This window comes from Rhinolophus sinicus, chromosome 1 (assembly GCF_057876585.1).
Source record: "Rhinolophus sinicus isolate RSI-liver-muscle chromosome 1, RSI-T2T, whole genome shotgun sequence".
NCBI lineage: Eukaryota > Metazoa > Chordata > Mammalia > Chiroptera > Rhinolophidae > Rhinolophus > Rhinolophus sinicus.
The window spans coordinates 157,810,727-157,836,878 of NC_142501.1; the positions used below are offsets into that span (position 1 = coordinate 157,810,727).

The 26,152-nt window shown below is 34.3% G+C and overlaps 1 protein-coding gene across 7 annotated transcripts in view; it reads right to left on the reverse strand.

Annotated features, from left to right (window-relative positions):
* ANKRD17 (ankyrin repeat domain 17) overlaps positions 1 to 26,152 on the reverse strand; it is a 152,301-nt gene that overhangs the window by 120,155 nt on the left and 5,994 nt on the right. The window lies entirely within an intron of this gene.

Genomic DNA, 26,152 nt, shown 5'->3' on the forward strand with positions numbered 1-26,152 from the left:
TTTTAAAGCTATTTAACACGTCTGGCTTCCTGGCTGAACAAAAGAGGTTGAAGTGGGTTACGTAGCAATTTATCCTTAGTAAAGCCTTATAGTGAGATTAATGGCTGTTTTAAACACACAAAGAAGGAGGCAAGGTTTTACCAAATTCGGAATTTGCTACATCAGGCAAATGCATTTTATAACACACATATTACAGGTGCTGACTTGAGGATATCAAAAATAATTATCTTAATGTAGATTTTTTTTTAACGATAAACTGGTTTTCTATACACTCATCTGTTTGGAAATATCTAAGAGAATGAGATTAACATTCAACTGAATTACAACAACTGAAATAAGACACAACACATGGTTACATTCATTTTCTAGGAATGCCTTTAATTTCATTTACTAAGCAAAGAAATGCCCCTCCCATCATAAATACTGTAAGAGACTACAATATTTCAGATAACTGAAATTCAGAAACACTATATCTAGATCATTAAACAGCAAATAAAATGGGTGACTAACAGCAGAGCCAATTTATATTATATTCATTATTGTAATTGCTCCTCAGTTTAGTAAAATTTGTTACTTTGTCAAATTTCTTCTCTAAGTAATACGGAATATGAAAAAATGTAATAGGAAAGGAACAATGTTTTATGCTCTGACATTGATAAAATAACCCTGCACTTAATAGGAGTGCCATACAAACTGAATTTGAAGTGATCCTTTAATGTGCAGATTAAGTAATCTAAATTATAATCCAAAAATGAAGTGTTCTAAATTTTCCTAACAAAAGAAAAAAAATAAACTTTTAAAAGAAAAGGAAAAAACTTAGACGGGGAGTTATTAACACATATGGCCAAATCTGTATGGAGAAAGTAATGATACGAATGACACTGCCAATAATGTCTCCCCAAAGTGAAGTTATGTTTTAATGGAAAGAGATTTTGTAGTTCTCTTGGGCCTCAGTTTATTACTTTATAAAATGGGATAATATTCTTCAACATGGAATATCTACTGTATATCAAAAATTGTTCTAGGCAAAGTCAATAAGACAGATAAAATATCTTAACAGCTTTATGTGAACATTAAATAACTACTCAGTTTCTGATAATTAGGAGGCACTCTTACTGTGTCAGGCAATGTTATTTAAAAATAAACATGTTACTTAACCTTCACAATAATCCTGCTAAATGGTAATTTAAAAGAATAACAATAACTAATAATTACTGTGCTTCCTAGACACCATATGCCATTTTAAGTGTTTTGTATATATTAGCTCATTTAATTCTCACAATAATCCAAAAAGAAAGGCGATACTATTATCTCCTTTCTACATATGCGAAAACTGAGGCACAGAGAGGTTAAACAATTTGCCCAACTTACTTCCAACTCAGCTAATTAAATTGAGGAGCTGAGGAGCTAAGATTTAAATCCAGCAGTTGGCTCCAGCGTCCATCCTCTGAACCATCTACAATACTTCCTCCAGATGACATTATCTTCATTTTACAGATGAGGAAATCAAGTCTCAGACAGTGCACACAGTTACATAGCAGAGTTGGAATTCAAACCCAGAACGGTCTGACTCCAAAGGCTGCGTGAAATCAATGGAAAACAAAAGATATTAAAAACAATGTTTTCCCACAGACCATATATAATGCTTACATTTATATATGGGTATGCCTGGCATTTGGAGACTTCTCAAACAAAATAATTTCCATTGTTAAGACCTAGCTTTAAAAGATCTTGGGGGCGGCCTGATGGCTCAGTTCGTTGGAGCGCGAGCTCTGAACAAGGTTGCCGGTTCAATTCCTACATGGGACAATGGGCTGCACCCCCTGCAACTAAGATTGAAAACAGACACTGGACTTGGAGCTGAGCTGCACCCTCCACAACTAGATTGAAGGACAATGACTGATGGGTCCTGGAAAAACACACTGTTCCCCAATATTACCTAATAAAAAAATAAATAATAAAAAAAGAGATCTAGCAAACTGGCTTTTACTACTTCCTGCCTTCCAGGTCAATTCTTTCCATGCTTCAAATAAATTGCTTCATCCTTAGACTAAGAGACGTCATCAACAATGTCTGTCTTTTTCAAACGTTCCTTTAACATATTAGCAAGCAAAGGCAGGTTTGAGTTCAAACTCTCATGTTGGAACACTCCTGTTTCCCATAAGCCAATAGGCTTTCCAACTTTGACAAGAATCCTGGCCCCACAAGGCTCAAGTAAAACCACTCACCCTCTCTTTCCCTTCTATTCTAGGATTATTAGGGTATTCTCTTATGTGCTCTGACATTTACCGTTAGGTGTTTACCAATAAATATGTGACTATGGCTGTCCTACAGAATTATGGATGTTTACATATCATTTATCATCTCTCTCCCTTATAGAGCAGAAGCTTGATGAAAGCAGGCAAACACTTTGTTCACCAACGTATTAGTCAGGGCGAGCACAGTTTCTGACATAGGGCAGGCACTTAAATATTTGTTGATTAAATAACAAAGGCATGAATAAAGGAATTGTTTGATATCCAGTAATGCATACTAATTCCTTTAAATTATTGCTACTACTAGAATAATTTCTGATGACCAAAAACCAGTTGTTCTGTATTTCAGAATTTCTGTAATTCCTTTATACAGCAAAACAATTATTTCTTCAATTTTATTTTCCGGTCCTTTTTGTTAATGATTACCTATGCCAAGCATAGGATACTCTGGTTAAAAGGGTGTGAAAAGATTCATATACATCTGGCTTAAGATCCTACATTTTAAAAATGAGCCACCTTCCTTCTATTTCAACCTCATTTTGTAGGCAAAAAACTGTTTTCCTATTGCCTAAAATGGATTTCAATGTTACAAGATCCTTCTCATTTATGCCAATGGCAAAAACATTAAAGTGTAAATAGTACTTAACATACTAACAGTTACGCAAACAAAAACCAATACATGTAAGTAACTTAAAGCATAAAAGAAAATATTTACTAAAGTAAGATCCAAATGTCCAAAGTGAAGAGATAAGCCTCTCATAAAAAAGGGGTTGGGAGGGACAGGGGGGAGTAGTTCAGTAAAAACCAAGGTTGGATGAAGGAATCTTCTAAAATTTACAATTTTATTTAGCACGGGGTTTTTGAACAAGGAAAAAGAAAACCAAACACATATACATGCAATGTGATGACAAGCAAGCAACCCTATTTTTTATGATTTAACATTTTGTTCATGTTTGTTCTCCCACATAAAACTTTTTTTTTAATCAAAAATTCCTTGTAGTTCCGTTCCCATCAATTTTTTTTTTTTCAATTTAAGGAAGGGCAAGACTTTTCAAAATCCGTATTTTCAAATAAAACAAGGACAGATAATTGGTGCTAGGACAAAGGTAATGATTTTACCTACCTATATAAAAACAACTAGAAAAACAAAATCTGAACAACTTCATCTCTCAAACAAAATGTATGAAATGTAGTCATTACTTTATAGTATCTCTATTGTTCCCTTTTTTTAGTCTGTAAGTTACATGTTAGCAGAAGTATGAAACCCAAGTGTGAAATTGCCTGGACTGAGCATAAATGAGACACAGGTATTAAAGAGTTAAATAGAATTTAAATTAAAAGGTTAAAACTTTAACAAAATTTGGTCAAATTTCTGTATTATCAAAACAGCACCATCCCCATGGTTTTAAACCCTTTATTTCTCCAAAACCAATCACGCCATAGTATGACTGAGGGTTCCAGATACATGTCTAATGTAGTATAGTAATAATCTTTTCATTACCTTCGTACTTTACTTTTTTAACTATGTTTTTGTCTATAAAGTAATACACATACATAGAAAAATTCACATATAGAAGAGAACACAAGGGAAAAGTAAATCTACCTCTCAAAACTCCTAAAAGGCACTAACTAGGTTAGTATATTCTTCCAGAAATGACCTGCATATATGAAGCATATCTTACTGTAAGATTATTTTTATACAAATGGAAACACATTATGCATACTTTTCTGCCTCCCCATTTTTAAAATTTAATACTCCATGATAAATGTTTCAGATTGACATGTAGATTTATCTCTTTGATTTTGATAGCTGCTCAAATTTTCACTGAAGAGCTGTACTGTAATTTATTTAATCTGTTCCCTACTAATGGGTACTTGTGTTATGTCTAATATTTCATAATGCTACAATGTTCAGGCCCAAGGAAAGGGCACACATACTCTGCACATGCCTAAATATAACTGTAGGGAAATTTCTTGGTGGGTATATGTATTTAAAGTTTTATGTTACCAAACTGACTTCTAAAGAAGTTGAACTATTTTATATACTCTCACAGCGGAGAAAGACTGCCTGCTTCCCTAACAAATATTAAGTATTAATGACATAAGTCTATTAAAAAACCAGATCAGAAAATAGCTGTTTTAAAACACGTTATCTTGACTTATTTTTAGTTCCTCATCATTTCTACTTTTGAAGAAACCTCACATGAAGTTACACCTCCTCTCATTTAACTCCTGCCCCTTATAAAAAAAAAAAAATCATATAAATTCATTCCCTAACAGATTAAGAAGTTCAATTGATTATTTACAAAAAAGGGGGGGGGGGGGAGGAAAAAAAACCACAACCAGATTCTATCTATGTATATGTATGTAGTTGGAGAAGAATGAGGAACCAAATGATCTATCTACACTTTTTAAAAAAATCTACTGCTAAAATACAAATTCTATCCAAATTTAATGGTTTTATTTTTTATTTTTAGGAGTAAATTATAAAGTTTCTGCCAGAATTTAGTATTCTAAAGATCCATAATTCTTTGGGTATATTCTCACTAAAGTAAATAAAATACTATACTATTAGATATATGTATTTGTTTACCTTCCACATTTATTTCAAACTATTCATTTTTGAAGCATAAAATTCTAAAGTAATCCTTCCATCATTATTTAAAAAATCAAATATATACTAAGAAGACAGGCCATACATAAGCAATTTTTATTAATACAATGATCACTAAACAGTTTCTATCTCAGTTTCTTGACATATATCCCATATCAAATTTTGATACTGTTTAAAAATAAGAATGATTAAATCTTCACAAGAACCTTCAAAACAAATGTTAACAGTTGGACACACTTCTGGATATATATAGAAATAACTAAAAGGCTTCTGAGGTAACAAAGGATTAAGTAAGGATATATACAATTATAACTTCATAAATAAAATAATGGAAAGACCATCTGGTAGTATATTCTAAATGTGAGAAAGGGTATGAATTAGTCTATAGTAATTTACTTAATTGCATAAATAAAAGTTTTCTCAAGGCTAATACTTTCAAAAGCCCTAGTAAACTTTTTTTGAAAGATCATCATTGCCAGTTTTGATTATTCATTTACACAAATATTTACTGAGTACTTACTAGGTGACAGGCTTTATACTACACAATACAGAATGGCAAATAAAGCAGCCCACCTCCAAGAGTCTATAATCTAGAGAAACTTGAACCCGAAAGTTTACCATCAAAATCTTCCATTATCTTTTCCTCTTCTCTGATTTACAGACCTTTTCATTATTCTGTAATTCAACTAATAAAACTCCAAATTCTACTTAGAACAGTATAAAAATATTATATCTAAACAAAATATTTCATCCAGATGCATCATATGTGCAGAATCAAATGCAAGCACTGTGTCTTGTCCAAATATAAGTAACATACTAAACAAAGTAACAAAGCAGCTTGTCCCTCTTTCCACATCTCCAATAATAATTGTGCCTGTTGGACACTTTGTTGTCTCCACCCATGAATTCATTCTTTTTCCAGTATTTTACAATAGGTTCAATGTACACAAAATTGATAAAATATTGTTTTTAGATCGCATTCGCCCCTCAAATCTGTCTATATTGTACAACATTTTCAAATAAAAACAAAAACAAGTACATATATAATAGCAATTCCTTACTGCAATATTTTTGGTTTTGCTTAAGTAGGTTAACTCTATTGATAGTACAGCACTCTCCATTTGGTCAGCAACACATTAACTATCTTCTGCTCCAAAGCAACAATTATCTACAGACAAAAAATACAACACACACACCCACAGCATCCCCCCCTGCCCTCCCCCACACACAGTGGTGGGTAGTAGAGAGGCTGGAAATAAAAACACAAATGACAAGAAAAGACTTAAGTACACAGCCATTTTTTTAGTCACCAATTTCCAGCACACTTCTGAAGGAGAACTGTCCTACACTAGGGGACTACAGAAACAGCTCCAGGTAACTCAAGACAGTATTAAAGGCATGGAGAATAATCAGGATGTAAAAACTACTCAAGTAACCTAGGAATCCTAATGCTATCACCTGCTCTCCTCTGGTCCCTTGATGATCTGGGGTGGCTGGTTACAAGCTCCAATTAGTCTAGTCTCTTATGAGGCCGGTTACCACTCTGCGGTTTCTAGCCTAACCCATTTATAACAAATCTTGAATGGTTTGCCTGTTAGCAATTATTCCAAGTACCAAAAGACTACTCTTTCAAACTCATAATTCCATCTTCTAAGAAACGTACTACATTAAATTGTCTCTATTTACCAAGGGGTAGGCCAAAAATTGCAAAACGGGGCACCATTCCCCTTTCCACTAACATAATCCTGATCAGATACAGGATCGTAAAGTGGTCTTCACATAAAAGAGAATCTCAGAGCGTAAGTATGACATTCCAAAATTCCCAAGTTAGACATAAAAACACAATTCCAACACAATACTCATATAGATATGTAACATATATCTATATATATATTACATACATATAATGTTTTCATTAAATGTAACTATGAAATGCCTCTTTAGTCATCGTAAGGCTATCTCAAAACACAGCTATGTTAGAAGCAATGTTACCATTCCTTTCCAACTTCCCCTACATATTTCGGATATCCAGTTTTACTACCAAATCTCCACCAAAAACTAACACAATGTAAGAAACCAGAAGACAGTATCTACCAACTTTTATGTGTGGAATAGATATTTCACCAGTATGCTTTCTGAAATCAAGTTTAACCCACATTTATATATTTCAATTCCTCTATCACCAATTTCTTGACGGAGTCAAATATTTCTTGAAAGCCTATCAACTCCCATCCTCTTCAAAAACATGTATGTCATGTCTCTCAGCGAAGGTAGTTAATATTGTTTAAACGGTGGGCACTGAATAACCAATAGCTTACAAATGTTTAAAAGCATAACTGAACTACCAAACATAATTTTATACTTTGTATTTGTTTTTGTATGCTTGTGGAAACCACCTCCCTTATACAAATTCCACAATCTCCAGTAAAATGCTTAGTTTTTAAAGTATTTCTCATAATTATTTTAAGGCTATACATTAGCAAAACTTGATTTTTAGCACTCCAGCTTACTTAGAAAACTACATACAGTTTAAGTAGTTTACCTAGGCACTGGGGTCTTTTACAGTTTACACTGTCAATACTTAAAGGTGTATAATATCATAAGATTTTATATTTTTAATAATCAAATCTGAAAAACATACAATTAGAAATCTGCTTCCCAAAAGATCATGCTTCTGATACAACACTCCTAACACTAAGCTTCCAAAAAGTATTTTACCTACATAGAACATCAACAAGGATGTCAACCTGCCTTTAGAAATTGAAGTGGCATCAAAATAAAGTTCTTTCATTCAACAAATATTGTCTGGCTACAGCCATAATATCAACCTTATTTTTAGGATGAAAAAGGCCATGTCTATTTCCATCTTCCTTCTTCCAGTTCTTCCAGTAGCTGTTGCTCTCCTTGGTAACATGACTCCCTCCTTATGGGTAACCTGGGTTTTTACTCCAGGTCTTCAATACATCAGAGAAAATGTCATCTTATTCAGAGGCAATAACAGGATGACTCAGAATTTTTCCACTTATCCACATTTTTAACAACAAACTTTAAAAAAAAGGAATCAAGAATGTAAGCCAGTCAAGAAATAATTATGCAGCCTATATAAAAATAGTCACACTTATATTCTATGCAACTTTCCAACTTCTGGAATTCCTGTGTGTCCTCTATTTCTACCTCAGATAGTTTCTAAAATTCATGCGGTCCTGGAATGTCACATTATAGAAGAAGTGATATTATCTAATTAGGTAGATGCAATATATCTGCAATCTTTTAATGTTATAAATGTGGTGCATGCAAGGGGGATTTTTTTAAATCCAAAGGCCATGAAGGCACAAGATGAGTAGTAAGTCTTTTGGGTTACCCATCTGCATCAAAATGGCAATACACTATCATTATTACACTGTTAACAGCCTTCTAGTGTTGTTACCAGCTGAATTTTAATACCACTTTGTGTCTTGATTCACCACTTTTATATATTGACTGTCCACTGAAGAAATAAGTACTGATCCTTCCTTTGTTGCCCACCATCTCCTAATTTTATAGGTTGTACTATTTTCATATTATAAAGGTTTATAATGCATTCCACTCCATAACTATAATTAAGCTTAAATTTTATATATTTTCTAGGTTGAGTCTACAAACTACAAAATAAATGCATACATAATGTGACTAAGTAAATACTAATCACTGAAGGAAATGTAATACTATGTCATTTAGACACTGGCTAAAAGAGAGTTGTCCATGTATTCTAGACTAATAACACTTGAATTTTCTTCTAGCTTTTCATTTTTTGAAGGCCCAAGATTACCACTGTAGCTACCTACCACTCTCCTCTCCTCCACACTGTCCGACCAACATATCCTCCACCTTTGTTGTCATTATACTACAGTATCTCAAGTATTTTTATGTAAGGTGCATAGTTTCTCCAAGTGTAAAAAACGTACTTGTCCGCATGTGATAGTGTGGTTAAGTATAGAAAATTTAGGTCCAAATCTATTTTGCCACAAATAAGGAGGACTGCTCCACTGTCTTCAATCATTCAGCAAGGCTGATAAGAACTCAGTCACTTCATTTTCCATTTTTTATTCCCTTTCGCTGGCAGTAACTGGAGATTTTCTTTTCATCCTTGGAGTTCTGAAATTTTACTAGATGTACGTAGATGTAGATCTTTTTCCATTCATCCTGCTTGGTGCTAGATGGGCTCTTTCAGTCTGAAATTCATTCTCTTTCTCCAGCTCATGAACTTTTCTTCAATTATTTCTTTCAATATTTTTCTCCTTCCCACCGTTCCTGTTCTCTGCTTAAAGAACTCATATATACAGATGTGAAAACTGTGATGTATTTTCCATACCTTTCATTTTCTTTCAATTTTTCCAGATATATACATATCTATACACACACACATATATATATATACACATACATATATATATATTTTTTTTTTTGCTTCATGCACAGAGTTTCTCCTCTTTAGCTCCAACTCAACGACTCAGTCTTCATTCATGCTAAATTGTTATTTAGCCCATCCATTAAATTTTTTCTTTATAATTTTCAATATCCTTTCTGGTTCTCTGCCCTTTTTCAGTGCAATTATGATCAATCAGTGCAACATGTTATTAAATCTTAAATGAAATACCAATTACATTTTTTCTTTGAAGTTTTCTTCTGAATTATAAATGAGGTCAGTTGCTCTTTTATTCATCTTAATCCTCTTCCATCATGATTCTCAGCTGCCTGATTATTCCTGTTTATACTGGCAAATGATTACTTTAGAGAGTACAGGAAGCCAATGCAGGTTTTCTCTAAGGTTGTCCAGGTTTGTTTTTCCAACTGGCTTCTACCTCAAATGGGACAGTAGTCTATTTAAACAGGCAGGGCATATGGACAAGCAGGCATCCCAGAAAGGAACCTGGACATGAAGTCAAGCTTGCTGGAAACTGCCCAACTGCTTTTTTCTGGAGTAGCATGCTTTAGTGCCTCTGCTTCTCTCTCAGGTTCCAACAACTCAGTAGCTGTCCTACTGAACTGTTGGTCTATTTTGTTAACAGATCAGTTCTTAGACTTCAGGCCTTAGGGCAGGCAGCACTGCCACCAGTGCTGTTTACACTGGAGAAAGGAAGGATGGAGGCCCAACTAACTTAACACTCTGGAAATTCTTTTAAAAATTCTTGATTATTACCTAGTTGCCTGCTACTGTTCTTTGTATTTGTTGACTCCAAGCTTGGAGCCTTTCTGAGATTCCCCTAGGAAAACTTGAGCTTACCTCTGGTTTCTTGGGTTCCAATTTCCTCTGAGATTTTGCTGTCAATTCGATCCCGTGAACTTTGTATCTTCTTCAAAATTTCTGGTCCTTTGATGGTACCTGTAGTGGACTGTGAACTGTAATTTTACTGCTCAACGTGCTTTCTCCCCACCCCCCTTTTCTAATAACATAATCCCTCTTGTCTGTAGGGAAAATATTCCATGTGATTTGGATGGAGATGATTCTTTCCAGCCACCACAAGGATGGTCGCATGACCCAGCTCTGGCTAGAATACCCTATCTCCCTCTCCATTGGCAGCTATCTTTGCCTGGCTGAAAATAAAGTTAATACAGAAGAAGAAGACTAAAACTATTGAGGAAAAAACTGATGACATTATTCAAAGCTGGACTTACACATGCTTAAGTTAAATCATCTCTCCTCCTTCCCCGCATACATGCAAGCAGACATTCAAGTTACAGAGCTAATGATGTCCTTTTGATCCTCTTTACAGTAGTGTGACTAATTACTGTAACATCTTTTCCTGCTTTTCACAACTGTGATTTAATTCAATCTTTACATAATTATCAATGGGACATTCAGAAGAAAGGAAGTTAAAGGATGTGCTCAGTCAATATTTAAAAGAAAAGTTAGGACAATAAATGTAAAATAAGCCTGAAGAAATAAAACTAAAGTTCACAGTTTGGTGTCAAACATCTGATGAGGAACTAGATGTTAACTTTACTAAGTACATCTTATCGTTTCATAAAAGACAGCCTTCATACAGCTAGGGGAAAAAAGCAGATATAAAAAAACAATTATCTCTTAACTAGCTTTTTCTGAGTCAAGATTACAATGGTTTCAAAACTAAAAGAACAAAGGAGGGAAGGTAGGTAGTGATTTAAAGTTTTCTAATATATTATTATCCCAAGAAAACTCTCTGAATGGTTATATAGTGGCTATCCCTGGAAGAAAACATCTGTAGCCATTGGTGTGAGTATTGGGGTATACGTAGGGAAAGGGTTTACTTTTTAATTTTAGAGGTGATAAAAAGCACAGAAGGTCACTGGACTCCTCAATGACGAAATCCAGTACTCTTTACCTAAACTTCATAATCCATGACTCAGAGAACTACGCGTATGCCTCAAGAACTCTATAACCCTCCTGAAACAAGTTGCAAAATGTTCTATGTATGCATTTAAGTACATCAGGGGTGAGAATAGGTCCACAATTTTCATTAGAATATTACTAACAGCCATGACCTAAAAAAAGTATGAAAAACCTCTTCTGACTGCAGAAGAGCAATGACAACTTCATTTAAGAATTACACATGTAACAATTAAATCCAGAAAAACATTAAAGTGATGAATACTTCCATATAAGACAGTGTGCTAGATATATAGATTATCTCCACTCTTTAGAAAAGTTCCGTTAGAAAAAAATCATTAGCTCCCAACATGAATGAAGAAAATGAGGTTAAACAGTAACTTTCCCTGTCACACAGTCTTAAAGCAGGATTCAAAACCAAGATTCCCAGCTTGATTTCAAACTGCATAAAATGCTTTTTCCAGGGAAAATATTGGTAAGAAAAGAAATACGAAGGCAATGGGTTATTTCATAATGGAATGTAATTTTACGTCAGGCACAGAAATTGCCAAGTACTCACATGCCTGAGGTTTAATGAAATTAGAATCCAACTCTTCTTCCTAACTGCCCTTTAAGATTTTCAGGGAAACTTCTGCTTCTATAGTAGTAAGGTCAGGAAGACCTTAGTATTTGATTAAGATGAATGAATCTTATTAATAATGTTCAAGGATGCCTAAGCCAATAAATGGGTCCTGTTGTTCTTCGGGCTCCATGGAATAAAAAAACAAAGTTGCTCATGCACATAAGACAAAACGCTGGAATACTAAGCCTATGTGTTTCATGTCCTGGCACAGAAGACAAGGATCTGGTGATAAGGCTAAACAAGGTGGGCCCTCCGACAAACTAAGTAAGGCACACTTATAACTTAAAACATCTTCTAGTCCTTGAATCTGTCCAAGAGAATTCAGGCACTGGAGTCTGGGTTGGAGCCAGAAAGCTGGGTGTAATGGTAGAGACAATCTCGTACTGTGAGGTGGCTGTGTAGGAGCAGAATAAGAAAAGAAAGGAAGAAAAGGTACAAGTGAAAGAACAATCCACAAAGCAAGTTAGGTATGTTTTAAAGGTTCTCAGATTTTTAGAAAAGATCAGGGTCAAATCTTTGCTTTGATAAACTGCCATTTTATCTAGAACCACAGAATCATCTGCTACGCCTACAGCAGAGAAGTCACAGAAATATGGTTTGCTTCTTCATTTCCAGAAAAACAGATCAGAGTTTAAGAAAAGGATGTTGTATTTCCCATTAATTTTATCTGCCCCACTTCATTAAAAGTATAAAAAAATATTATACATTTTTAAATTCTGGGGAAATTTAAGAACATATTCTATTTAAATACTAAAGACCTAATGAATCCACAGTATAATCCTAAAAGGGCATCTAACCCATAGAACTATCACCTGTGGAATCTTCTTTACAGAATCCCACTCCCTATGCTAACATTGGCCCCACCTAAAATAAATTACCCAACATGCACAATTACAGCCGAATAGATTTATTGGCAATTATAAATTCAAGAAAATAATCAAATTAAATGGAATTAGGAAGAGTTAGATTTTTCTGAATCACAGATTTTTAATTGTTATTTTTTAAAAATAGCCAAACATCTTCTACATAGTCAGTAACCCAATCTGCACAAAACTCTCCACTGTTCCTCATACTACTTGTTTTAACAGCTAATATTTTCACACACATTATCTTATCTGACCCGCACGAAAAGCAGGTATTCTTATGTCCCTTTTATGTAAGGCTCTGAGATTCAGCTTATATGTCATAATGACTTGACAATATGAATTAACTGATGTATTAGGCTCTAAAACAGAATTCTTCTCACTCCACATTTTGAGAACTTACTATAAAAGAAGTCATCTACAAGGTATGTACTTTGATTTGATGTTCCAGAAAAGGTGAGGACTAGTGCACTATTCAATTATAATCTATAAAATCCATTTCAAGATCAATCACATAAATGTTTCCCAAAATGGGATTAGGGAAACAAGATGTCATAGAACAGAACAACATTAACTAGCTACACTCTAATGAAGTCTTTTTTTTGGGGGGGTGCGGTGGGGGGAGGGTATTTTATAATCTGGTGTTCTAATCAACTCTTAAAATTTTCCAGAACTATTTCTACTTATGTTTAATTATCTAGGGGCAGGTCCTAAACTAGAGTATACAGATTTACAAAGAGGACCTAGATGCAAGGGCAAACGAGCTAGTAAGCTCTACAACTTACATAAAACATATTTCTTGAGCAATTACTAGGGCGGCTACAAAAGAGGAGTAAGGAGGCAGTGGAATATAGGAGTTAAGAAAGCAGACATTCATGTGTGACTGATTGACCATTTCCATCATTTACTGTGACCTTGAGCAAATTGCTCTTTGCCTTGATTGTTTCAACTATAAAACATGGATAATAATATAAATACTTCAGAGTTGTTGTGAGGATTAATTGAGATACTATACATAAAGCAATTAGAACTTGCCTGGCATATAGTAGCACTCATTAAAATATTAGTTATTAAAATATTAGTTACTGAAGTTATAATTACCCAATGTGCTAAGTGTTACAGATATTCAGGGAAGACGTGGTATTTTATCGAGCTTCTTATGGATAAATTAGCAATCAACAGAGAGTGACATCCAGAGAGAATAGATATTAAAAAGGCTTGAAAGCTAACTTTAGACCTAGCACATCCTAAATCATACAAAACCACTGTAGTTTAAAAAATATGGCATTGACACACATAATAAAATGGGAATTACAGAAATAGACCCATGCACTTTTGGTCTAGTACTTTCACCACTGGAATATATCTTACCAAAATGTAGAAACACATACACAAAGATATATGTCAAAAGAGTCCACCGCAGTATTGTTTGTAATGGCTGAACACTGAATACAAGCAAAACACTAGCTACAAGCACTGGATAAAACCAGGGAAGTCATGATACCTGACAAGGGAATACATCACAGCCATTAAAAGAAGATCAACTATATGTGCACTTATATGGGAAGAGTCTATGATGGACTATCATTTTAAAAAGTTTCAGAATATTTTTATACTGATTATGCAAGACAAAATATTTAGATAAATACGCAATGTGGATATATATGTGAAAACATTTAAAAAAGGGCATGAAATTATGTACACTTTAAATTTACATCTTGGGATACAAAATAAGGGAGATTTTCAACTCAGTACTTATCTTCTACTATTGAAATGTTTACAGTTTACATTTACTACATGATTTAATAAAAACAGAAAAAGATAATGCAATCTCCCTTAGAGATTCCTCCCACATCAAAAAATAAATAATTAGAAATAAAACACCAGTCACAGTTTAGAATCACTGCTGCATACTTCGACATAGATTTGATTTAAGAGATCTATCACCCCTACAATAGAATAAAACTCATCTACCTCAGGCAGCTCTTCTATTTTGGCATTTCCTGAATACCAACTGTGTCAGTTTTAAATTATTTCCAGTTCATCTGAAATACTTTTAAAAACATGGAAACAAAGCTAAAGAACACTGGAATGATAATCCAAGAGAAATAAAACACATTCATAGAGTTCGTAGGTCGTGCCCTAACTGTGCAGAGAGACAGCCACATCCAAAGACAGCCTAATTAAGACTAGTAACGTCACACAAATCAGTAAGAACGCTACACAGACGCTGGTGCTACTCTTGTCTTCATACAGGCACCTTTACTTCTTTAGCAGATATTTGTGAGGAAGGTAGGGATGAAAGAGAATGAAGGCTTAGCCTGTTTAGTGGCCTGGTGGTAGAAGAAAAAAAATGTTTCAAAAGACTACTGACTACATTAAATGAAAATATAGGAAATTAACCATAAAACCCTGCAGGTGTTAGCTGCTTATCAAATAGCACAGAAAACTGCTTAGTAGAAACAATTAATTTTAGTATGTGATCCTTCAGGTTATACAAATGAAGTACACATAAAGATATATATATATATATATATACATATATATATATATATATATATATATATATGTATATATATATATATATCAGATACAATCCAGTCTATTGTTCTATTGTCTAAACATATGAAAGAAAAGTAATACCTCATATAGTGGGAAAGGACAGACTATGAAAAAGCTAAATCAACTGATTAACAATTTGGAAATACATATACGTTTCGACCTCCTTCCACAGACCAATATAAATTTGAAGTACATGAATTAAGTATAAAAAATAAGAGGCACAACAGCTAAGAGGTGGGAGCAACCCAAATGTCCAAGGATATATGAATGAATAAACAAAATGTGGTGTATACATACAATGAATTATTCATTCGTAAAAAGGAAGGAAATCCTGTCACATGAATGAATCTTAAGGACATTATGCTAAGTGAAATAAGCCAGTCACAAAAACACAAATAATGTATGATTCCACTTAAATAAGGTATCTAGTCAAATTCACAGAAATAGAAAGCAGAATGGTGGTTACCAGGAGATGGGGGAAGGGAGGAATGGGGAGTTGTTTAAAAAGTATAAAGTTTCAATTTTGCAAGACAGAAATGTGTTGGATATCTGTTGCACAACAATACAAATATACTTAACACTATTGAACTGCACACTTACTTATATGGTTAAAATGGTAGTTTTTTTGTTGCGTTGTTTACCACAATCAATTTTTTTAATTATTAAAAAAGAGGTATGCACAAAATTACATAAATTACTTTAAAATTTTACTAAACAATAGGGAACAGATCAAACTCCATTCTAACTTCTCAGTGGCAAACATGATTAAAAATACAACATACAAGATTAAAAGGATGCATATAAATTGAATCTATAAAGCACAAATCTTTACAAGACTGATGTAAGGAAGGCAATTATTTAGTTTCTCCCAAAAAATTTGGAAGTTTAATATGAAATGGATAATCTTCACAGAAAATATAAATTAAAACATTAATGAAATCAAATCCAACAGTATGTTAAAAGAATACTACATCATACTAAGTATTTCAAACAGATAAATATTAGAAAATTCATCATTGCAATTCATTATATGAATAGATTGCTGGGGAGTGGAAGAGAAATAATCTTTTCAATGGATGCCAAAAATGCATTTGGTAAAATTCAGTATACATTTCTGATAAAACATAGTAAGCTAAGAAAGATATACTAAATTAATAAAGGATATTTATATTATACATAATAGTGACACAATAGCACTCCCATTAAAACAAAGGAAAGGATAATCTTTATTACCATTGTTATTTCACGTTTAAGGAGTGTTCAAAAATGATCCAATGAAAGAAAAACAAACAAGAGGTATAAATATTGAAAAAGAAAAGACAAAGACCAAATCATTTATTGAAGTCAATATTTAACTGTTCAGTCAAGTACCACACAGACCTGACTTGACATGACAATTCAGTTTAGTGCCCATACACAAGATCACAGGCTTCCTATACTTCAACTATTATTAAAAAGTGTAATGGAAGAAAAAAATACCATTCATAATAGCAATAAGAAATATAAAACAATCTAGCATAAACTCCACCAGAAATATGCAAAACCTATATGAAAAACTGGAAAAGTTTATTAAAGACAGGTGACGGTCCTGAGAAAATAGAGGCATGCTATGTTTCTAGCTGAGAATGCTCAATGTTATATTATCTATTTTCCCCCAAATTAATCCAAATTTTAATGTAATTCCAACAAAAATCTCAAGGAACATATTTTATGGCAGTTTACAAAAGCCATCTGACAAGTTAAAAAGGAACAATATCCAAAACTCTTGATGAAGAATTTCAACGAAGGAGAACTGCCTTCTAAAACATCAAAGCGTACTAACATATTAGATTGAACAATTTGAAATCAGGTATTTGGTGACTTTTGATATACAAAACAAGCAATTTCAAAAGGTTCTACCTAATAACTAAAATTGGTGTAGACAGAATAAACAACTAGTTGTTAGGAATCTGAGAATGTTAAACACTCAAAAATTCCACTACTCTCACCACCCACAAATCCCTAAGTGGTAAGAAACACGTTAAGAGTCCACTAAAGTACTTAATACTAATAAACCTTGGTCCAAGACCAAGAGGTTATATTATTTCTCACTCCAGTTAAACTTACCCAGTTACAGGCAGAAAACTGAAACGAAGACTGAAGAAGAGGCAAGGTGTTGGGGGAAAAGTTTCTTCCAACAATCCTGGAAAGAAAGGGATATCTAACCTGAACCCTAAAAACTGAGAAAAAACAAAAAGCCAGGAGAAGAACATCTAGAAAGTAAAAAGACCCCAATTCTGCATGTTCTAGAACAGAAAGGTGAGTCTGACTAGAAAATAGCAAATGAATGGAAAGGGATATAAAATGATGTTAGAAAAGTAAGAAGGATCAGCCATAGGAAGTCTTACAGGCTAAGTTTGGAGTTTGGGTTGTATTGTAAAAGCAATGAGAAGTCAAATAACGATTTATATTTCAGAAAGATTAGCCTAGTTGCTGCAGGACGAATGAATGACGTTTGCAGAAACAAGAGAGCTAGGAGATCACATTAGGAGGCTGCTGTGATGAAAGGGTGATGAAAGCAAAAATGGAGAAGGGTGGGAAGTTTCAAGGTATACTTTGAGGGTCTTTTGTCCAGTACTTTTTTCCTTCTCACTCTCCCACATCACATTTTGACAACAGAAACACTCTTTCTTTGGGAAACCATTCCATGAGGCTCAGGTACGAATGACCTCTCCCAGTCCACCTCCTAGACAGGGTAGAAAGACATGACCTAGACCAGATATGAGAGGAGATGGATTGACGCCATAAAAGAAGCCACGGGAATGAGTCTACAGGAGCAGAGCAGGGCTGCTGAGGACAGGACACTGTGGACACCACTCATGAATAGGTCTGCCAGGAGTCAGAGCTGACTCAACAGCACAAAACACACAGCACTGAACAAAGCCATCTTCTTCCTTAATGACATTGGTTGGTTCAGGAATGGACACATGGGCCAAGCTAGGCCAAAAAGATTATTTCAGGAACGAGGAACAACTTCCTTTTCTTGTATAAGGACAATGTAATCCTAGAATTATATCAGTGTTAAGACATTATCCCCCAATATCCACACTCCTCTTCTTTTAGCAAAACACTTCTCAAGTTGTATCAGGACATAATGGTCACAAAGCAAAATGAGATCCTAGGTAAACACATATAACTAAGTTCCAGCCAATGGGCTATAACAGAAAGTGATGTTTGCAATTTCTTGGCCAGTTCCTTAAAAGGAAGCTATATGTGCTCACCTTTCTGTTTCTTATTTCTCATGGGTTGCATATCAGTTTGCCAGGGTTGCCATACAAAATACCACAGACTGGATGGCTTAAACAACAGAAATTTATTTTCTCACAGTTCTTGAGGCTAGAAGTCCAAGATCATGACATCGCCAGGTTTGGTTTCTTCTGAGGCCTCTCTCCTTGGCTTGCAGATGGTCACCTTCTCGATGTGTTCTTCACATGGCCTTTTATCTGTGTGCACGCAACCCCAGTGTCTCCTTTTGTGTCCAAATTTCCTTATAAGGACACTTGTCAGATTAGATTACGGCCTACCCTACTCGTTTCACCTGGTTTAACCTTAATTACCTTTCAAAGGCCCTGTCTCCACATACAGTCACATTCTGAGATACTGAGGGTTAGGTTAGGACTTCAATATGAATTTTGGGGGCAATGCAGTTTCAGCCCATAACTGGCTGGAACTTAGATGTGATGCTGATGAGCCAGACTGGACTTTGTAGATAAAGTCAACACCCTAAGACAGAGCTGTCAATAAAACTTTCTGTGATGAAGGAAATGTTCTGTATTTGTGCTCTCCAATATGGTGGTCACTAGCCACATGTGACTATTTAATTAAAATCAAGTAAAATTTAAAATACAGACCCTCAGTTGTACGCACAATTCAAGTGCTCATTAGCCATATGAGGCTAGTGGCTACCACATTGGACAGCATAGGTTAAAGGATGGTGTAAGAAAACAGTAGAAACTTAGATCTACACATGACCTGAGGACTATATCCCCAGAGTATCACATAACTTACCTTGCTTGAACCACATGTGTTTTGGAGTCTCTTTGTTCAAACAATCCATCCTGTACCTTAACTAATATAGTAACTTAGAAGCAGAATGCTGCCATAACAAATTCCTAAAAACTTCGATAAGGCTTGGAGGACAGCCAGCAAAGAAATACATCTCAGGTTAGAAAGCTAACGACCTCCCTCATGCAGTAGCAAACCATTTAATAAAACTCTTACCTGCAGTAACAGGGAGGGCACATCATATGACTACCAAGTATGTAGTTCTAAGCAAAGCAGCTAGAAAACCTCAGAATACTAATGTGTACTGGCTATTTAAAGAAAAACCAGAAAGATCAACTCAACTAAGAATAAGGCTGTTTGTAAGCAGAGATGATAGACATAAAAACAATGCCACTCAGTAGCAAACCCTAACCTGTAAGAGCCAATAACTGGGACCTCTCAGGTGGGGAAAGGCAGCTGCTTCTGCGCTCCAAACACACTGAAATAACTTTGTGACCACAAGGGTTCTTCGCCAGACAGTAGCAAAGATCAGGTTAAGAGTGTTGCTTTCCCATCTGTGATTTTTTTCTTTAATGTGTCAACTTGGCTAGGGCTAAACTAAGAGGAAGGGAGGGCAGCAGCCATTTTGTAAATACTTTCTCTCAGTTATTCAAACACTAATCTAGGTGCTGCTGTGGGGGAAATTTTGCAGATGTAATTAAAGTCCCTAATCAGTTAACTTTAACCTAGGGTAATAATCATCCTTTGTAAGCCTGACCTCTCCAGTGTACTTTTAAGAGAATGGGTTCTTCCTGGCAAATGAGATTCCAAACACCAGATGAGTCTACAACTGTTCTCCCTTCATTAGATCTTCCTTTCCTGGCTATCTATGGAGAACAGCTTCAGCATAAGCCCATGGGTTCCATCCCACCAGAGCTCTTCCTTTTACAAAATTTTGGACTTTCTTAGTTATCCCCCAAGAACTGTGTAAGCCGAATCCTTATAATAAATTTCTTAATATATATCTAACTTTCTATTATATATTAATCTCCTATTTAACTCTGCTCCTATTTATAAACCCTAACTGATACATCTTCCAAACCTATTATTTCAGATGCCTCCAAGAGAGCCAGGGAAAAAGCAGGGAGAAACAGGCCTAGCACGGAGACCACTAAGAGAATGAGTAGGTTTTCAAAAATTATGACAAAAAGAGATCTTCTGCTGTAGTTAATGTCACATGGTACAGACAATAGAAATCTACAAAGCTTTAGAAAGAGTTTTACCACCAAACTATATTACCGGCCTATAAAAACCTGTGATTGAACTTAAACAACCCTGCAGTCCCTAAATCTATACCAACTGGTAGGAAGCTACAAATGTGCAATTCTTAGGGATGCCATATTCTCAAACACCTACTATAATACTTCAGATGTGGCAAAAAGAGACAGCAAACAAGTAAGAATCACTTAAGAACAAAGCCAAGGGTACACACAATGTTCAAAAGGGCATTCCCCGCGAGCAAAATCAGTTTAACCAAGGAATTTACATATTCATAGTTGCAGGTGCAGAGTTTCTACCCAGAAAGATCTCATTATTAATATGAACCAATGACTGCTGTCTACTTCTTATTCTTCCCTTCTCCAATGAAGCTTTTATTATGATTATACTATTCACCACTGTACAATGGGTTGGGCAAAAGACAGATACATTGTTTATTATTTTACAGATTACTGGACTGAATTAAGAGGGACAGTATTATGTAGTTATGCCTCACTTTGAGCTACACGAGTAACTGGAGAGGGCTTTGGATTGATTTTCTTGAGCAAGAGGATTATGTTGGAAGAAAGGATTGTACAAATATTGGGTGGCCAGAGGTTCAGCCTGGTACTCAAGAAGAAAGGTTTAAACTGAAGATACACACTTGAGCGTCACTAGTGTATGCATACATAAAGACACAGAACTAGATAAAATTACCTAGGAAGTGAGACCAGCTACAAGATAAAAAAGGGTCCAGGACTGAGCAAGTGACGTACTAAATAATCAAAGGATGTATAGTGAGAGGAGTAGGAGGAAATAAGAAGACCAACAAAAAGAAGCTAGGTATTAACGAAACAGGAGATGGTGGTATTACATAAGCAAAGAATAGCACTTTTTAAGAGGCAGGAAGTGATCAACAAAGTCAAATGCTACTGAAAAGCGTAAATAAGAAATTTTCACAACAATTAAATTACTGCATCCAAAAAGATACCCATGTATCTTTGGAAAACATATTTCTAAGAACTTAAAAAAAAAAATACTGGGTTGAAAAAGTCATAGAAGAATAATTCATTTTACTATACAAAAATAAAACATTTTTCTACATCATGAAAATACTGTAAACAGAGAATCTGTGTAACAAATAACACTATAAAGGATTAATATTCATAAATATAAACAGTACCAACAGATCACTAAGAAAAAGACAACTCTGGTAGAATAAGGATAAAAAAGTAAATTTTCAAAAGAAATCCAAATCAAAAATAGACATGAAAATTTACTTAAAAGTAATCAGAAAAATGAAAACAATAACAAAACACAATCTTTTGTTTAAAAGATTTTAAAAACTAAGAGTGACCATACCCAATAGCATTCTGTTGACGGCAAGTACAACTTGGAAGTCTTAACCAAATTTAACAAGTGCGTAACTTCTGGCCCAGCAATTCCACTTCTAGGAGGAATCCACCCCAAATAAATATTTATACTCAAAATACTGTAAAAGACGTTCACTTTAGTATTATATGTTCAATAGTAACGTACTGAAAACAATCTAAATCTCTACCAACATAAAAGATCAAGTAAATTACGCATCTTCATACTATGGAACATTCATAAAAAATGAGAATGAGGTAAATAAATCCTAAAGCACTCTCTCTTAGACACACACACACACACACACACACACACACACACTCACAGACACTCACTCATTCCCACCAAGAAACAAACCAGAACATTTGATATACACCAATCTGTTAGCAGCGTTTACTCTAACATTGAGATAAAAACCTTTATGTATGAGAACTTTTATTTAGAAGCATGGATGCAGTCAGTTGTTTTTACAGTTAAATAAATATACAATCATCTGAAAATTAATCTCTTCAATTGATATATTTTAAGAATGCTCATCAATGAAACTTTTAGCAGACAAAATTTCTAAATTACAGCTCTGCTCTGTGTGAAAAATAATTTGATGAACATACACCAAGAGAAAAGAATGAACAGACAATTTCAAATAATAATGATTAAATCTGGAGAGTAGGATAATCAGGTGATTTTTGCATTCTTTAGACCTTTTGATGTTGCCCAATTTCCACAAATAGGTATATCTGTTTCTACAAATATGTATGTTAAATTGATAATATTTAATTATAAACACTATATTTAAACTTTAATTTGATATTTAACACTGCACCCTACTACTGTCCTGTAACTCAATTTCTCATATATTAACACATCTCTACCTGCAGCAACCACAAGTATATAAATATAGCTAGTAATTACCTCTATCTAGTCTTACTACAAAATCTTCAGGGTAAAATTAGAATGGATGATTCTTTGGTGTAATTTAGTTGTCAAGGACACTGTAGAAAAATATCACATACAGACCTCATCTAAAAAAAAATACCAAAAATAAGTGAGTATTCCAAAAGACACTCATAAAAGACGTAGTCTACCCTACCAGTATTTAAAACCAGAAACAAAACAATCCCTATAATGAGACCAATTCTAAAGGCACACAGTTACACTAAAAACTAACATATAGACTCCCAAATAAGGTAATCATAAGGGATTAAAATCATCTTCATAGTTCTAAATTATTATTAATTCCATCTCAACAAGATTTAAATTTTATAAAGCTAGGAATACTATTCTCAGTTTCTTCAAATCCCTCCTAATCCCTACGTTTCAATAGTGCTTCTTAAATAAATTTAGTTAGAAAAGTACACTAATAGTGACACCTTCTAAAGATCATAAAAAACAGAATTCCATCACTGTGCTAAATTTTCACGTATGTAAGTTCAACATTTTACTAACTACCGCTTGTATAAAATCATTTAACTCAACACATACAGCTATGATTTTAAATATGGCTAACTTAACTTCATATTCACTGAGAGGGAAATGATTGAGATTATTATGTACTGAAAACAGCCACGTATAGGAGATACTCAATAAATGTTTGCCAAGTAAAAGAATTAGCTCCTATACTGCATCTTGCACTAATAAGAGCTACACAGAGGCTTTGCAACAGGACTATTCTTGTTATTAACTTCATATAAAAAATAAGAGGGAACCACAGCATAGAAAAGGAAAGAGATAATGATGGAGTCAAAGACTGAACTGAAAATAGACCAAGTGTAACACAAAAAGGAAGACTTCTTCTCAGATTTCATATTTAGGGTGATAGGAAACAGGGAAAGGAAAACAGAACTCCATGTTATTTATTCCAAATTCAAAACTGATGAAACCAATTGTTCCATAGACCTCTCTGAAATATTTTTCAATCAAAGGTTCTTTAATTAAAAGCCAATACAGGAGGACAAACATAGACCAAGAATTAATTTTAGAACAGGTTTTTATTTCTTCACTTTACTTTTTTTTCTTTTGTTCCTCTCTCTTTTGGGTGGTGGGGGTACAAAAAAAGTAAAAGATTAAATGAAGCCAAATGATAGTTCGGGGAAGGTGGGGTGGGGGTGGGGGTGGATCTGCCCTACGAAAGATGCATAGTTATAGACTAGTTTCATAAATTTGTCATGTCTAGTCTTTAATTTCAAATAATCTCAGGAAATGAGAAATGAGTTTACTTATTTTCAAAACTGAAATAACATTAATATTCCTCATGTTTCTCTCCATATTATAATTCAGTTTGCGTAACTGGTTAATTTGAACATTAATTACAAAGTAATAAGAATATAATTAAGTATAAGCTGCAGTCCTCCTTCATCAGTTTCCATCCCTAACCTTCCAATCATTTTTAAACTATCCCTCTCTAGAGCTTTCCTAGTTTTAGTGATCATTTTCATAGTACAGCAGGCAGAAATATACATAATCTATTTTTGTATAGCTGTATCATAGCATTATTTAAATACGAATTATGATTTTGGTTATCTCCAATACTTTAATCTTGTTTAACATTATGCTGAACTTCTTTCTGAAAAAGCATGCTTTGTGTCAGACCATTTACCCTCAAAAGCACATTTTTTCCCATGACTCAAAAAACCTATTTAATATTTTCCAATCTAACAATCTGTTGTCCACTCCCATCAGCACAGTTCACTACCGTCTATCTGCACACTTGGAGAGATTTCAGCATATAAGGTATTAAAACTGTTTTATAAAGACTAAATAATATTGGCTCCAAAAGGGATTTCTAAAGTACTATAATTTTACTTTTTTTTTTTTTTACCTGACCCTCTTTGGTCTCCGGTCTCATCCAGAAGTAAATTTAAAATGTCAATTCTGTAACAGACCAGGTAATGTTTATGGGTTCTGTATGATGACAGGAAGCAACCTAAGTTTTGTTTTCAATAATTAGGTCTATATTAATTTCGAGTTTCATAGCATTTTAGGGGAAAATAAAATCCAACATATTGCTTTTCAATAATTAAAATCCCAAATTATAAATCAGGACAAATAATAGCTATACCGCTCCACAATTCCACTTCCCCTCATGACTGGATAACAATAGTTTCTAAAGACAAAAACAAGGTTAAGAAGTTAAACACCCTAAGTCAGGAAGGGCATTTTGCTTCTGGGTAACAAGTGGATAAGCATAACTCTACCAGAAATGAAAAGTTCCAGGGACGAAAAGGGTATTCATACTTACCTATCACCTTCAATTCCCTAATGACTTGTTTCCAAAACGTAAAAGTTGAAAGAAGTTAGTCAGATTTGGCATAGGCTGCCAAGGATATTGGTGCCCCCTATTGGTCCTAACAAAAACATAAATAGTACTAGCAAGCACTACTTTATATACCATTTTATGAAGTGAAAATTCCTTTTCACCTATGGTCAAGTATGGAAAAATTATAACTAAGTTCATTACATCCAAATTACCTAACCCGCTAAATTATTTTTATAAAAATGCAGGCTAAATTACTGTTATAAATGCAAATACACTGCCTCAAGGGTTTAAAACAAACAAACAAAAAAAAAAAACAACCTCCTAGTCAACTGGATGCTAGTAGAAGCAGTCTAGAATATAGTCTAGTGAATTTCTGAGAGCCAAAATCTGCTGCTTTGATGATTATCCAAAACTTTTACAATACTAACTCCAATTAGGCTGGTGAGTTTTATCGATGACTAGACTAAATTGAATAACTAAGAGTCCAATTAAAAACATTTGACAGGGGTCCACCATAAATAGTTGCAACCAAATTCTGATACCTTAAAGACTTAAGGTCCCAAATACTTCCAGAGTAAATGCCTAAAGAAGAAATATTTATGAACTACTTTTACTTCAGAGATCTAACTTCATGAAAACCTAGCAGAGGTAAAACTTAAAAGAATACAGATGGTACTGTACAGTAGGAGATATGAAGCTGTATAAGATAAGGTTTCTGTCTCCAGATCTGACAGTCCATAGTAGACTAGATGAAAACTGCCTCATCAATTAAAAGGCAAAATATGAGAATTTAAGAGTAGACAGGGTAGGTATAGGACCAGAAAGAACACCTAAATCTTGGATCCCTCCTACTTCACAACACATAGGCCTTCTTTGTTACCACATTACCTAAGTTACCAGCAGTTTCCCAATTCCAAACTATCCAGATAAATGCTTGCCTGATTCCCCACCACCAATGCAGTGAGAATGTTTCAAAATAACAT